Raw genomic sequence first — 15,188 nt, 5'->3', positions numbered from 1 at the left:
TTTCCAAGTCTAATTCTGTCACTAAATCCATACCGGTGACCCAGCGCCTAAATACTAGGCCTCAAATTTAAATCCCTCTAAATCTCTCGTTACCCACCGCTGTACTGTTGTTGCTGGGCAAGATATTTAGTGTCCGTCAAAGCACATTTTTTGTTCTGGGTTGAAGTACAATTCCCAATTTAGCAATTTCATAATTTAGTGGTTTCTGCTATATCAGAGCTATTTGAAATCTATCCCTAAAAGGGTATATAATATTGAAGGTGCACATAGGGTCATTCAGAATAACTTCACACACACCCGCTACTGTGTATTTCCAAGTCTAATTCTGTCACTAAACCCATACCTGTCACCCAGCGCCTAAATACTAGGCCTCAAATTTAAATCCCTCTAAATCTCTCGTTACCGCTGTACTGTTGTTGCTGGGCAAGATATTTAGTGTCCGTCAAAGCACATTTTTTGTTCTGGGTTGAAGTACAATTCCCAATTTAGCAATTTCATAATTTAGTGGTTTCTGCTATATCAGAGCTATTTGAAATCTATCCCTAAAAGGGTATATAATATTGAAGGTGCACATAGGGTCATTCAGAATAACTTCACACACACGCTTCTGTGCATTTCCAAGTCTAATTCTGTCACTAAATCCATACCGGTGACCCAGCGCCTAAATACTAGGCCTCAAATTTAAATCCCTCTAAATCTCTCGTTACCCACCGCTGTACTGTTGTTGCTGGGCAAGATATTTAGTGTCCGTCAAAGCACATTTTTTGTTCTGGGTTGAAGTACAATTCCCAATTTAGCAATTTCATAATTTAGTGGTTTCTGCTATATCAGAGCTATTTGAAATCTATCCCTAAAAGGGTATATAATATTGAAGGTGCACATAGGGTCATTCAGAATAACTTCACACACACGCTTCTGTGCATTTCCAAGTCTAATTCTGTCACTAAATCCATACCGGTGACCCAGCGCCTAAATACTAGGCCTCAAATTTAAATCCCTCTAAATCTCTCGTTACCCACCGCTGTACTGTTGTTGCTGGGCAAGATATTTAGTGTCCGTCAAAGCACATTTTTTGTTCTGGGTTGAAGTACAATTCCCAATTTAGCAATTTCATAATTTAGTGGTTTCTGCTATATCAGAGCTATTTGAAATCTATCCCTAAAAGGGTATATAATATTGAAGGTGCACATAGGGTCATTCAGAATAACTTCACACACACGCTTCTGTGCATTTCCAAGTCTAATTCTGTCACTAAATCCATACCGGTGACCCAGCGCCTAAATACTAGGCCTCAAATTTAAATCCCTCTAAATCTCTCGTTACCCACCGCTGTACTGTTGTTGCTGGGCAAGATATTTAGTGTCCGTCAAAGCACATTTTTTGTTCTGGGTTGAAGTACAATTCCCAATTTAGCAATTTCATAATTTAGTGGTTTCTGCTATATCAGAGCTATTTGAAATCTATCCCTAAAAGGGTATATAATATTGAAGGTGCACATAGGGTCATTCAGAATAACTTCACACACACGCTTCTGTGCATTTCCAAGTCTAATTCTGTCACTAAATCCATACCGGTGACCCAGCGCCTAAATACTAGGCCTCAAATTTATATCCCGCTAAATCTCTCGTTACCGCTGTACTGTTGTTGCTGGGCAAGATATTTAGTGTCCGTCAAAGCACATTTTTTGTTCTGGGTTGAAGTACAATTCCCAATTTAGCAATTTCATAATTTAGTGGTTCCTGCTATATCAGAGCTATTTGAAATCTATCCCAAAAAGGGTATATAATATTGAAGGTGCACATTGGGTCATTCAGAATAACTTCACACACACCCGCTACTGTGTATTTCCAAGTCTAATTCTGTCACTAAACCCATACCTGTCACCCAGCGCCTAAATACTAGGCCTCAAATTTAAATCCCTCTAAATCTCTCGTTACCGCTGTCCTGTTGTAGCTGGGAAAGTTATTTAGTGCCCGTCAAAGCACATTTTTTGTTCTGGGTTGAAGTACAATTCCCAATTTAGCAATTTCATAATTTAGTGGTTCCTGCTATATCAGAGCTATTTGAAATCTATCCCAAAAAGGGTATATAATATTCAAGGTGCACATTGGGTCATTCAGAATAACTTCACACACACGCTTCTGTGCATTTCCAAGTCTAATTCTGTCACTAAATCCATACCGGTCACCCAGCGCCTAAATACTAGGCCTCAAATTTATATCCCGCTGAATTTGAATACAATACATTGGGCCAAATAATATATTTGTTGTTGTGGTGAACCATAACAATGAGAAAAACATCTAGTAAGGGACGCGGACGTGGACATGGTCGTGGTGGTGTTAGTGGACCCTCTGGTGCTGGGAGAGGACGTGGCCGTTCTGCCACATCCACACGTCCTAGTGTACCAACTACCTCAGGTCCCAGTAGCCGCCAGAATTTACAGCGATATATGGTGGGGCCCAATGCCGTTCTAAGGATGGTAAGGCCTGAGCAGGTACAGGCATTAGTCAATTGGGTGGCCGACAGTGGATCCAGCACGTTCACATTATCTCCCACCCAGTCTTCTGCAGAAAGCGCACAGATGGCGCCTGAAAACCAACCCCATCAGTCTGTCACATCACCCCCATGCATACCAGGGAAACTGTCTCAGCCTCAAGTTATGCAGCAGTCTCTTATGCTGTTTGAAGACTCCGCTGGCAGGGTTTCCCAAGGGCATCCACCTAGCCCTTCCCCAGCGGTGAAAGACATAGAATGCACTGACGCACAACCACTTATGTTTCCTGATGATGAGGACATGGGAATACCACCTCAGCATGTCTCTGATGATGACGAAACACAGGTGCCAACTGCTGCGTCTTTCTGCAGTGTGCAGACTGAACAGGAGGTCAGGGATCAAGACTGGGTGGAAGACGATGCAGGGGACGATGAGGTCCTAGACCCCACATGGAATGAAGGTCGTGCCACTGACTTTCACAGTTCGGAGGAAGAGGCAGTGGTGAGACCGAGCCAACAGCGTAGCAAAAGAGGGAGCAGTGGGCAAAAGCAGAACACCCGCCGCCAAGAGACTCCGCCTGCTACTGACCGCCGCCATCTGGGACCGAGCACCCCAAAGGCAGCTTCAAGGAGTTCCCTGGCATGGCACTTCTTCAAACAATGTGCTGACGACAAGACCCGAGTGGTTTGCACGCTGTGCCATCAGAGCCTGAAGCGAGGCATTAACGTTCTGAACCTGAGCACAACCTGCATGACCAGGCACCTGCATGCAAAGCATGAACTGCAGTGGAGTAAACACCTTAAAACCAAGGAAGTCACTCAGGCTCCCCCTGCTACCTCTTCTGCTGCTGCCGCCTCGGCCTATTCTGCTGCTGCCGCCTCGGCCTCTTCCTCCGCCTCTGGAGGAACGTTGGCACCTGCCGCCCAGCAAACAGGGGATGTACCACCAACACCACCACCACCACCTCCGTCACCAAGCGTCTCAACCATGTCACACGCCAGCGTTCAGCTCTCCATCTCACAAACATTTGATAGAAAGCGTAAATTCCCACCTAGCCACCCTCGATCCCTGGCCCTGAATGCCAGCATTTCTAAACTACTGGCCTATGAAATGCTGTCATTTAGGCTGGTGGACACAGACAGCTTCAAACAGCTCATGTCGCTTGCTGTCCCACAGTATGTTGTTCCCAGCCGGCACTACTTCTCCAAGAGAGCCGTGCCTTCCCTGCACAACCAAGTATCCGATAAAATCAAGTGTGCACTGCGCAACGCCATCTGTAGCAAGGTCCACCTAACCACAGATACGTGGACCAGTAAGCACGGCCAGGGACGCTATATCTCCCTAACTGCACACTGGGTAAATGTAGTGGCAGCTGGGCCCCAGGCGGAGAGCTGTTTGGCGCACGTCCTGCCGCCGCCAAGGATCGCAGGGCAACATTCTTTGCCTCCTGTTGCCACCTCCTCCTTCTCGGCTTCCTCCTCCTCTTCTTCCACCTGCTCATCCAGTCAGCCACACACCTTCACCACCAACTTCAGCACAGCCCGGGGTAAACGTCAGCAGGCCATTCTGAAACTCATATGTTTGGGGGACAGGCCCCACACCGCACAGGAGTTGTGGCGGGGTATTGAACAACAGACCGACGAGTGGTTGCTGCCGGTGAGCCTCAAGCCCGGCCTGGTGGTGTGTGATAATGGGCGAAATCTCGTTGCAGCTCTGGGACTAGCCAATTTGACGCACATCCCTTGCTTGGCGCATGTGCTGAATTTGGTGGTGCAGAAGTTCATTCACAACTACCCCGACATGTCAGAGCTGCTGCATAAAGTGCGGGCCGTCTGTTCGCGCTTCCGGCGTTCACATCCTGCCGCTGCTCGCCTGTCTGCGCTACAGCGTAACTTCGGCCTTCCCGCTCACCGCCTCATATGCGACGTGCCCACCAGGTGGAACTCCACCTTGCACATGCTGGACAGACTGTGCGAGCAGCAGCAGGCCATAGTGGAGTTTCAGCTGCAGCACGCACGGGTCAGTCGCACTACAGAACAGCACCACTTCACCACCAATGACTGGGCCTCCATGCGAGACCTGTGTGCCCTGTTGCGCTGTTTCGAGTACTCCACCAACATGGCCAGTGGCGATGACACCGTTATCAGCGTTACAATACCACTTCTATGTCTCCTTGAGAAAACACTTAGGGCGATGATGGAACAGGAGGTGGCCCAGGAGGAGGAGGAGGAGGATGAGGAAGAGGGGTCATTTTTAGCACTTTCAGGCCAGTCTCTTCGAAGTGACTCAGAGGGAGGTTTTTTGCAACAGCAGAGGCCAGGTACAAATGTGGCCAGCCAGGGCCCACTACTGGAGGACGAGGAGGACGAGGATGAGGAGGAGGTGGAGGAGGATGAGGATGAAGCATGGTCACAGCGGGGTGGCACCCAACGCAGCTCGGGTCCATCACTGGTGCGTGGCTGGGGGGAAAGGCAGGACGATGACGATACGCCTCCCACAGAGGACAGCTTGTCCTTACCCCTGGGCAGCCTGGCACACATGAGCGACTACATGCTGCAGTGCCTGCGCAACGACAGCAGAGTTGCCCACATTTTAACCTGTGCGGACTACTGGGTTGCCACCCTGCTGGATCCACGCTACAAAGACAATGTGCCCACCTTACTTCCTGCACTGGAGCGTGATAGGAAGATGCGCGAGTACAAGCGCACGTTGGTAGACGCGCTACTGAGAGCATTCCCAAATGTCACAGGGGAACAAGTGGAAGCCCAAGGCCAAGGCAGAGGAGGAGCAAGAGGTCGCCAAGGCAGCTGTGTCACGGCCAGCTCCTCTGAGGGCAGGGTTAGCATGGCAGAGATGTGGAAAACTTTTGTCAACACGCCACAGCTAACTGCACCACCACCTGATACGCAACGTGTTAGCAGGAGGCAACATTTCACTAACATGGTGGAACAGTACGTGTGCACACCCCTCCACGTACTGACTGATGGTTCGGCCCCATTCAACTTCTGGGTCTCTAAATTGTCCACGTGGCCAGAGCTAGCCTTTTATGCCTTGGAGGTGCTGGCCTGCCCGGCAGCCAGCGTTTTGTCTGAACGTGTATTCAGCACGGCAGGGGGCGTCATTACAGACAAACGCAGCCGCCTGTCTACAGCCAATGTGGACAAGCTGACGTTCATAAAAATGAACCAGGCATGGATCCCACAGGACCTGTCCGTCCCTTGTCCAGATTAGACATTAACTACCTCCCCATAACCATATATTATTGGACTCCAGGGCACTTCCTCATTCAATCCTATTTTTATTTTCATTTTACCATTATATTGCGATGCTACCCAAAGTTGAATGAACCTCTCCTCTGCCTGTGTGCTAGGCCTAAATATATGCCAATGGACTGTTGCAGTGGTGGCTGACATGAAGCCTGATTCTCTGCTATGACATGCAGACTAATTCTCTGCTGACATGAAGCCAGATTGTCTGTTACGGGACCTCTCTCCTCTGCCTGGGTGCTGGGCCTAAATTTATGACAATGGACTGTTGCAGTGGTGGCTGACGTGAAGCCTGATTCTCTGCTATGACATGCAGACTGATTCTCTGCTGACATGAAGCCAGATCCTCTGTTACGGGACCTCTCTCCTCTGCCTGGGTGCTGGGCCTAAATTTATGACAATGGACTGTTGCAGTGGTGGCTGACGTGAAGCCTGATTCTCTGCTATGACATGCAGACTGATTCTCTGCTGACATGAAGCCAGATCCTCTGTTACGGGACCTCTCTCCTCTGCCTGGGTGCTGGGCCTAAATTTATGACAATGGACTGTTGCAGTGGTGGCTGACGTGAAGCCTGATTCTCTGCTATGACATGCAGACTGATTCTCTGCTGACATGAAGCCAGATCCTCTTTTACGGGACCTCTCTCCTCTGCCTGGGTGCTGGGCCTAAATTTATGACAATGGACTGTTGCAGTGGTGGCTGACGTGAAGCCTCATTCTCTGCTATGACATGCAGACTGATTCTCTGCTGACATGAAGCCAGATCCTCTGTTACGGGACCTCTCTCCTCTGCCTGGGTGCTGGGCCTGAATATATGCCAATGGACTGTTGCAGTGGTGGGTGACGTGAAGCCTCATTCTCTGCTATGACATGCAGACTAATTCTCTGCTGACATGAAGCCAGATTGTCTGTTACGGGACCTCTCTCCTCTGCCTGTGTGTGTGCTGGGCCTAAATATATGCCAATGGACTGTTGCAGTGGTGGCTGACGTGAAGCCTCATTCTCTGCTATGACATGCAGACTGATTCTCTGCTGACATGAAGCCAGATCCTCTGTTACGGGACCTCTCTCCTCTGCCTGGGTGCTGGGCCTAAATTTATGACAATGGACTGTTGCAGTGGTGGCTGACGTGAAGCCTGATTCTCTGCTATGACATGCAGACTGATTCTCTGCTGTCATGAAGCCAGATTGTCTGTTACGGGACCTTTCTCCTCTACCTGGGTTCTGGGCCTAAATTTATGAAAATTGACTCTTACAGTGGTGGGTGACGTGAAGCCTGATTCTCTGCTATGATATGAAGACTGATTCTCTGCTGACATGAAGCCAGATTGTCTGTTACGGGACCTTTCTCCTCTGCCTGGGTTCTGGGCCTAAATTTATGAAAATTGACTCTTACAGTGGTGGGTGACGTGAAGCCTGATTCTCTGCTATGATATGAAGACTGATTCTCTGCTGACATGAAGCCAGATTGTCTGTTACGGGACCTTTCTCCTCTGCCTGGGTTCTGGGCCTAAATTTATGAAAATTGACTCTTACAGTGGTGGGTGACGTGAAGCCTGATTCTCTGCTATGATATGAAGACTGATTCTCTGCTGACATGAAGCCAGATTGTCTGTTACGGGACCTTTCTCCTCTGCCTGGGTTCTGGGCCTAAATTTATGAAAATTGACTCTTACAGTGGTGGGTGACGTGAAGCCTGATTCTCTGCTATGATATGAAGACTGATTCTCTGCTGACATGAAGCCAGATTGTCTGTTACGGGACCTTTCTCCTCTGCCTGGGTTCTGGGCCTAAATTTATGAAAATTGACTCTTACAGTGGTGGGTGACGTGAAGCCTGATTCTCTGCTATGATATGAAGACTGATTCTCTGCTGACATGAAGCCAGATTGTCTGTTACGGGACCTTTCTCCTCTGCCTGGGTTCTGGGCCTAAATTTATGAAAATTGACTCTTACAGTGGTGGGTGACGTGAAGCCTGATTCTCTGCTATGATATGAAGACTGATTCTCTGCTGACATGAAGCCAGATTGTCTGTTACGGGACCTTTCTCCTCTGCCTGGGTTCTGGGCCTAAATTTATGAAAATTGACTCTTACAGTGGTGGGTGACGTGAAGCCTGATTCTCTGCTATGATATGAAGACTGATTCTCTGCTGACATGAAGCCAGATTGTCTGTTACGGGACCTTTCTCCTCTGCCTGGGTTCTGGGCCTAAATTTATGAAAATTGACTCTTACAGTGGTGGGTGACGTGAAGCCTGATTCTCTGCTATGATATGAAGACTGATTCTCTGCTGACATGAAGCCAGATTGTCTGTTACGGGACCTTTCTCCTCTGCCTGGGTTCTGGGCCTAAATTTATGAAAATTGACTCTTACAGTGGTGGGTGACGTGAAGCCTGATTCTCTGCTATGATATGAAGACTGATTCTCTGCTGACATGAAGCCAGATTGTCTGTTACGGGACCTTTCTCCTCTGCCTGGGTTCTGGGCCTAAATTTATGAAAATTGACTCTTACAGTGGTGGGTGACGTGAAGCCTGATTCTCTGCTATGATATGAAGACTGATTCTCTGCTGACATGAAGCCAGATTGTCTGTTACGGGACCTTTCTCCTCTGCCTGGGTTCTGGGCCTAAATTTATGAAAATTGACTCTTACAGTGGTGGGTGACGTGAAGCCTGATTCTCTGCTATGATATGAAGACTGATTCTCTGCTGACATGAAGCCAGATTGTCTGTTACGGGACCTTTCTCCTCTGCCTGGGTTCTGGGCCTAAATTTATGAAAATTGACTCTTACAGTGGTGGGTGACGTGAAGCCTGATTCTCTGCTATGATATGAAGACTGATTCTCTGCTGACATGAAGCCAGATTGTCTGTTACGGGACCTTTCTCCTCTGCCTGGGTTCTGGGCCTAAATTTATGAAAATTGACTCTTACAGTGGTGGGTGACGTGAAGCCTGATTCTCTGCTATGATATGAAGACTGATTCTCTGCTGACATGAAGCCAGATTGTCTGTTACGGGACCTTTCTCCTCTGCCTGGGTTCTGGGCCTAAATTTATGAAAATTGACTCTTACAGTGGTGGGTGACGTGAAGCCTGATTCTCTGCTATGATATGAAGACTGATTCTCTGCTGACATGAAGCCAGATTGTCTGTTACGGGACCTTTCTCCTCTGCCTGGGTTCTGGGCCTAAATTTATGAAAATTGACTCTTACAGTGGTGGGTGACGTGAAGCCTGATTCTCTGCTATGATATGAAGACTGATTCTCTGCTGACATGAAGCCAGATTGTCTGTTACGGGACCTTTCTCCTCTGCCTGGGTTCTGGGCCTAAATTTATGAAAATTGACTCTTACAGTGGTGGGTGACGTGAAGCCTGATTCTCTGCTATGATATGAAGACTGATTCTCTGCTGACATGAAGCCAGATTGTCTGTTACGGGACCTTTCTCCTCTGCCTGGGTTCTGGGCCTAAATTTATGAAAATTGACTCTTACAGTGGTGGGTGACGTGAAGCCTGATTCTCTGCTATGATATGAAGACTGATTCTCTGCTGACATGAAGCCAGATTCTCTGTTACGGGACCTCTCTCCTCTGCCTGGGTGCTGGGCCTAAATTTATGACAATGGACTGTTGCAGTGGTGGCTGACGTGAAGCCTGATTCTCTGCTATGACATGCAGACTGATTCTCTGCTGACATGAAGCCAGATTCTCTGTTACGGGACCTCTCTCCTCTGCCTGTGTGTGTGCTGGGCCTAAATATATGCCAATGGACTGTTGCAGTGGTGGCTGACGTGAAGCCTCATTCTCTGCTATGACATGCAGACTAATTCTCTGCTGACATGAAGACAGATTCTCTGTTACGGGACCTCTCTCCTCTGCCTGGGTGCCGGGGCCTAAATATCTGAGAATGGACTGTTCCAGTGGTGGGTGACGGGAAGCCAGATTCTCTGCTATGGAACCTCTCTCCAATTGATTTTGGTTAATTTTTATTTATTTAATTTTTATTTTAATTCATTTCCCTATCCACATTTGTTTGCAGGGGATTTACCTACATGTTGCTGCCTTTTGCAGCCCTCTAGCTCTTTCCTGGGCTGTTTTACAGCCTTTTTAGTGCCGAAAAGTTCGGGTCCCCATTGACTTCAATGGGGTTCGGGTTCGGGACGAAGTTCGGATCGGGTTCGGATCCCGAACCCGAACATTTCCGGGATGTTCGGCCGAACTTCTCGAACCCGAACATCCAGGTGTTCGCTCAACTCTAATCCAGTGTTATGCAGCTCACTTATAAGCTTTGCTGTGTAGACTGGGACAGGATTATCACAGGAATAGAAATTCAATGTCAAGTAGATAAGGCTCTTGCCTCTAGCTTGTCATATCTTGGGCTCTAAGAGGGGGCTGTACAGGATCACTTCCTGGAAACTGCAATTATATATATGACATTTTTCTGACAGACCCCATTTTTTGCAACTGCCACAAACTGCGCAAACCCTGCTGATCCATGTATACATTTAATACAGGAAGTGTGTGCCTCCGATTATGACCGTCCCAGGACAGTTTTTAAAAATAAAAAATAAATATATACAATATTTAAAATGAATAGACACATTACATGTAATTTGACTAAGGCTGGGTTCACATCACTTTTTGACCTATGGTTTAACGTATATGTTGGCATAAAAGGATGCAAAAGCATAGTACACTACATTTTTCATCCGGCAAAAATAATGGAACTCTATGGTGACGGCTGTGTGCATATGTTTAATGTATATTTTTTTGTGTATGTTAAATGTAAAACCAAAATGTGATGTCAATCTTGCCTAAAATTTAATATATTCATTCTAAGGATCTCTATTTTGGGAATTTGATCCATCTAGCCTCAATATGCATTGTAATCGAGATGCTGTGCAATAATAGTTTATATCCATTCTACTTTTTAACAGTACGAAAAGTAGAGGGTGAGAATTTAGAAGCAGTGTACCGTTCTGTTTCATATTTGCAAATGTATTTTTTATTTGAGTTGAATTGTGACATTTTTCAAAGAAGCATCAGAATGATTTCTGAGTAGAATCATCTCTTGCTACATCAATTGACATATGTGTCATTTTTGTTGTTAACGTCAAGTGGGATTGTTTGTCTCCTGTTTAAAATGATTATTTTGGGAAATTCTCCCATTATGCCTCTCAGTGCATTGTTTCTCTATCAGGCCCTATGCAATTACTACAATGTGCAAATATTATTTATTTCAAGTAAATTCAATCAGTCACTCAGAGCACAGAACTATACATGTTAGTAAAATAGGACAGAAAGTTTAATTGTAAAGGACACAGGGGAATTTTATGACTTCCTCAAACAAATATGTTGCAATGTATAAATTTGGTTAAATGACATAAAAAAAGCCATATAAATCTTGATAGACATTTCTAGCTAGTGTATGTGATCTGTATATACAAAAGTTGCAATTACACTTCCTACATGTTTGTTCTTTATATGTAGAGTCATGTCAAAAAGTATTAGGGTCCTTCCAGATATCTTCTAGTATTGCAAAAATTCTAACTGAATCGAGTGAAATTGGAAAAATAATACAATTCATTTAATTTTTATTTCACTATGCGGTAAAACTGACCTGTTCCCTTCATTTTCCGGGTAAGTATGAATATAGAGATACCACATTTGTATAGTTTTTCTTGTGTTGAATAATGCCATTTTGAATTATGTACCGTATTTTTCGCTTTATAAGACGCACTTTTTTCCCCCAAAAAATGGGGGGGAAATGGCCATGCGTCTTATAAAGCGGATACTTCGCTGGCTGCTATGCTGCACAGCGCGGCCAGTGAAGTATCAGTGTGGAGGGAGTAGGCGGGCACACTCATGGCGGGGCCCGGTGCAGTGACTCTACTCTAATACAGCGGGCCCCGCAGCTGTTAAGTACATTCAATCCGAATGGGTCCTCAATTACTGTACTGTACTTACTGTAGTACCTTATGTATAGCATTAATACGGCGCAGACCGGCAGCTTCCTCGGTCATGCGCCACCTGCCCCAGCTCCCCCCTTATGCGCCGTCTGCCGCAGCTTCCTCCTCATGCGCCACCTTCCGCAGCTCCCTCCTCATGCGCTGCCTGCCCCGCCTGCCGCAGCTTCCTACTCATGCGCCACCTGCCCCACCTGCCTGTTCATTCATAAAGTGAGATATGCGGGCAGGCGGCGCATGAGAAGGGAGCTGCAGCAGGCAACGCATGACCGAGGGAGCTGCCAGTCTGCGCCGTCTTAATGCTATACATAAGGTACTACAGTAAGTACAGTACAGTAATTGCGGACCCATTCGGATTGAATGTATTTAACAGTTGCAGGGCCCAGTGTATTAGAATAGAATCACTGCACCGGGCCCCACCATGAGTGTCTCCGCCTCCTCCCTCCACACTGATACATCTGATGGGGGATCTGTACATGACACTTATGGGGATCTGTGGATGACATAAGTGTCATCTACAGAGCTCCATAAGTGTCATCCACAGATCCCCATCAGTGTAATCCACACATCCCCATCAGTGTAATCCACAGATCCCCCATAATAGTGCATCATCCACAGATCCCCCCATAACAGTGCATCATCCACAGATCCCCCATAACAGTGCGTCATCCACAGATCCTTCCATAACAGTGCATCATCCACAGATCCCCCCATAACAGTGCATCATCCACAGATCCTCCCATAACAGTGCATCATCCACAGATCCCCCCATAACAGTGCGTCATCCACAGATCCTCCCATAACAATATGTCATCCACAGATCCTCCCATAACAGTGCATCATCCACAGATCCTCCCATAACAGTGCATCATCCACAGATCCCCCATAACAGTGCAGCATCCACAGACCACCATTAGTTCAAAACCTACCAAAACCACACCTTTTGGTTCAAAATATATATATATTTTTTTTTTACACACATTTTAATCCTACTTAGGAAACTTTAACAAGCAATTGTTAGATTGCTTGTCCCATAAACTGCAATGAATTAGCATTGCAGACAACAGGAGATTTGGTATGCAGGCCTCCATATGAACTACTGCTGTGATTGCATCAGATCCTTCAGAGGGACCAAGACCTGATTGCTGCTCGGTGGAACTATTTTGGCCCTGGGAGGGCAGTGTTGTAGCCCTGGGTCTCTGCTGTGGGAAATATGCAGTCTGCTGCACTTTGGATTGGGCACCATGTTTAAAGACCCGACTTCCCCCGTACATGTACAATGGAAGCCAGGAAGGTGTTAAACAATATGCCATGTTAGACAACATGTGTAGACCCCTAAAAAAATGCATATCTGTAGGTTAATATGAAAGTAGACTGTTGTGTGATCATTTTGCATATCTATAACTCTACTAAAGATTAGTGTAGAGTGAATCGAGATGGAACTCAATGCAAAGTTTAGGAAAAATTATTTTCTTTCCATCTGAAGTCAAGATTCCTCCCTGCTTAAGTTGCTTGACAAGCAACTTAAGCAGGGAGGAATTATAACTTCAGATGGAAAAAATGACGAATATTCGAAAAACGAATACAGTGGATATAAAAAGTCTACACACCTCTGTTAAAATGTCAGGTTTCTGTGATGTAAAAAAAAAAGAGACAAAGATAAATAATTTCGGAACTTTTTCCACCTTTAATGTGACCTATAAACTGTACAACTCAATTGAAAGACAACAAACAACAACAAAAACAACAATTGAAAAACAAACTGAAATCTTTTAAGTAGATGGAAGAAAAAAAAGAAAAAGAAAATAATATGGTTGCATAAGTGTGCACACCCATTGAACTAATACTTTGTTGAAGCGCCTTTTGATTTTATTGCAGCACTCAGTCTTTTTGGGTATGAGTCTATCAGCATGGCACATTTTGACTTCCCAAGATTTGCCCACTCTTCTTTGCAAAAACACTCCAAATCTCTCAGCTTACAAGGACATCTCCTGTGCACAGCCCTCTTCAGATCACACCACAGATTTTCAATCAGATTCAGGTCTGGACTCTGGCAGGGCAATTCCAAAACTTTAATCTTCTTCTGGTGAAGTCATTCCTTTGTTGATTTGGATGTATGTTTTGGGTCGTTTTCATGCTGAAAGATGATGTTCCTCTTCATGTTCAGCTTTCTAGCAGAAGCCTGAAGGTTCTGTGCTAATATTGACTGGTATTTGGAACTGTTCATAATTCCCTCTAGCTTAACTAAGGCCCCAGTTCTAACTGAAGAAAAACAGCCCCAAAGCATGATGCTGCCACCACCATGCTTCACTGTGGGTATGGTCTTCTTTTGGTGATGTGCAGTGTTGTTTTTGCGCCAAACATATCTTTTGGAAGTATGGCCAAAAATTTCAACCTTGGTTTCATCAGACCATAACACCTTTTCCCACATGCTTTTGGGAGACTTCAGATGTGTTTTTGCAAAATGTAGCCTGGCTTTCATGTTTTTCTTCGTAAGAAAAGGCTTTCATCTTGCCACTCTACCCCATAGCCCAGACATATGAAGAATACGGGAGATTGTTGTCACATGCACCACACAGCCAGTACTTGCCAGATATTCTTGCAGCTCCTTTAATGTTGCTGTAGGCCTCTTGGTAGCCTCCCAGACCAGTTTTCTTCTTGTCTTTTCATCAATTTTGGAGGGACGTCCAGTTCTTGGTAATGTCACTGTTGTGCCATATTTTCTCCACTTGATGATGACTGTCTTCACTGTGTTCCTTGGTATATCTAATGCCTTGGAAATTCTTTTGCACCCTTCTCATGACTGATACCTTTTAACAATGAGATCCCTCTGATGCTTTGGAAGCTCTCTGTGGACCATGTCTTTTGCTGTAGGATGTTGAAAATTTCAAGAAAGACCAACTAGAGCAGCTGAACTTTATTTGGAGTTAATCAGAGACACTTTAAATGATTGCAGGTGTATGCTGACTCCTATTTAACATGATTTTGAATGTGATTGCTTAATTCTGAACACAGATACATCCGATGTTATAAGAGGGTGTGCACACTTATGCAACTACATTATTTATTTATTTTTCTTCCCTCCACCTAACATTTTTCAATTGAGTGGTACAGTTTAAAGGTTACATTAAAGGTGGAAAAACGTTCTGAAATGATTTATCTTTGTCTATAATTTTTTTTACAGCACAGAAACCTGACATTTTAACAGGGGTGTGTAGACTTTTTATATCCACTGTATATAGCACTATATTAGAAATATTCTCAAATTCTCAAAGTTGCGATATCAGCGATAAATATTAATTCAAATATTCGCGCTCAACACAATATTAAACAATTCCATTAACCTGTCTACTTCTACTGTTATTGGGCTGTCCACCTAGCATAAAAGATAAACAATTCCATTACGCCTTGATTATGAAATTGGGTTGAGTAATCTGTCTTGTTCTACTGTTATTGGGGT

Source organism: Bufo gargarizans, chromosome 5 (assembly GCF_014858855.1).
Source record: "Bufo gargarizans isolate SCDJY-AF-19 chromosome 5, ASM1485885v1, whole genome shotgun sequence".
In the NCBI taxonomy this organism is placed as follows: Eukaryota; Metazoa; Chordata; class Amphibia; order Anura; family Bufonidae; genus Bufo; species Bufo gargarizans.
This window is presented reverse-complemented; position numbering follows the sequence as displayed.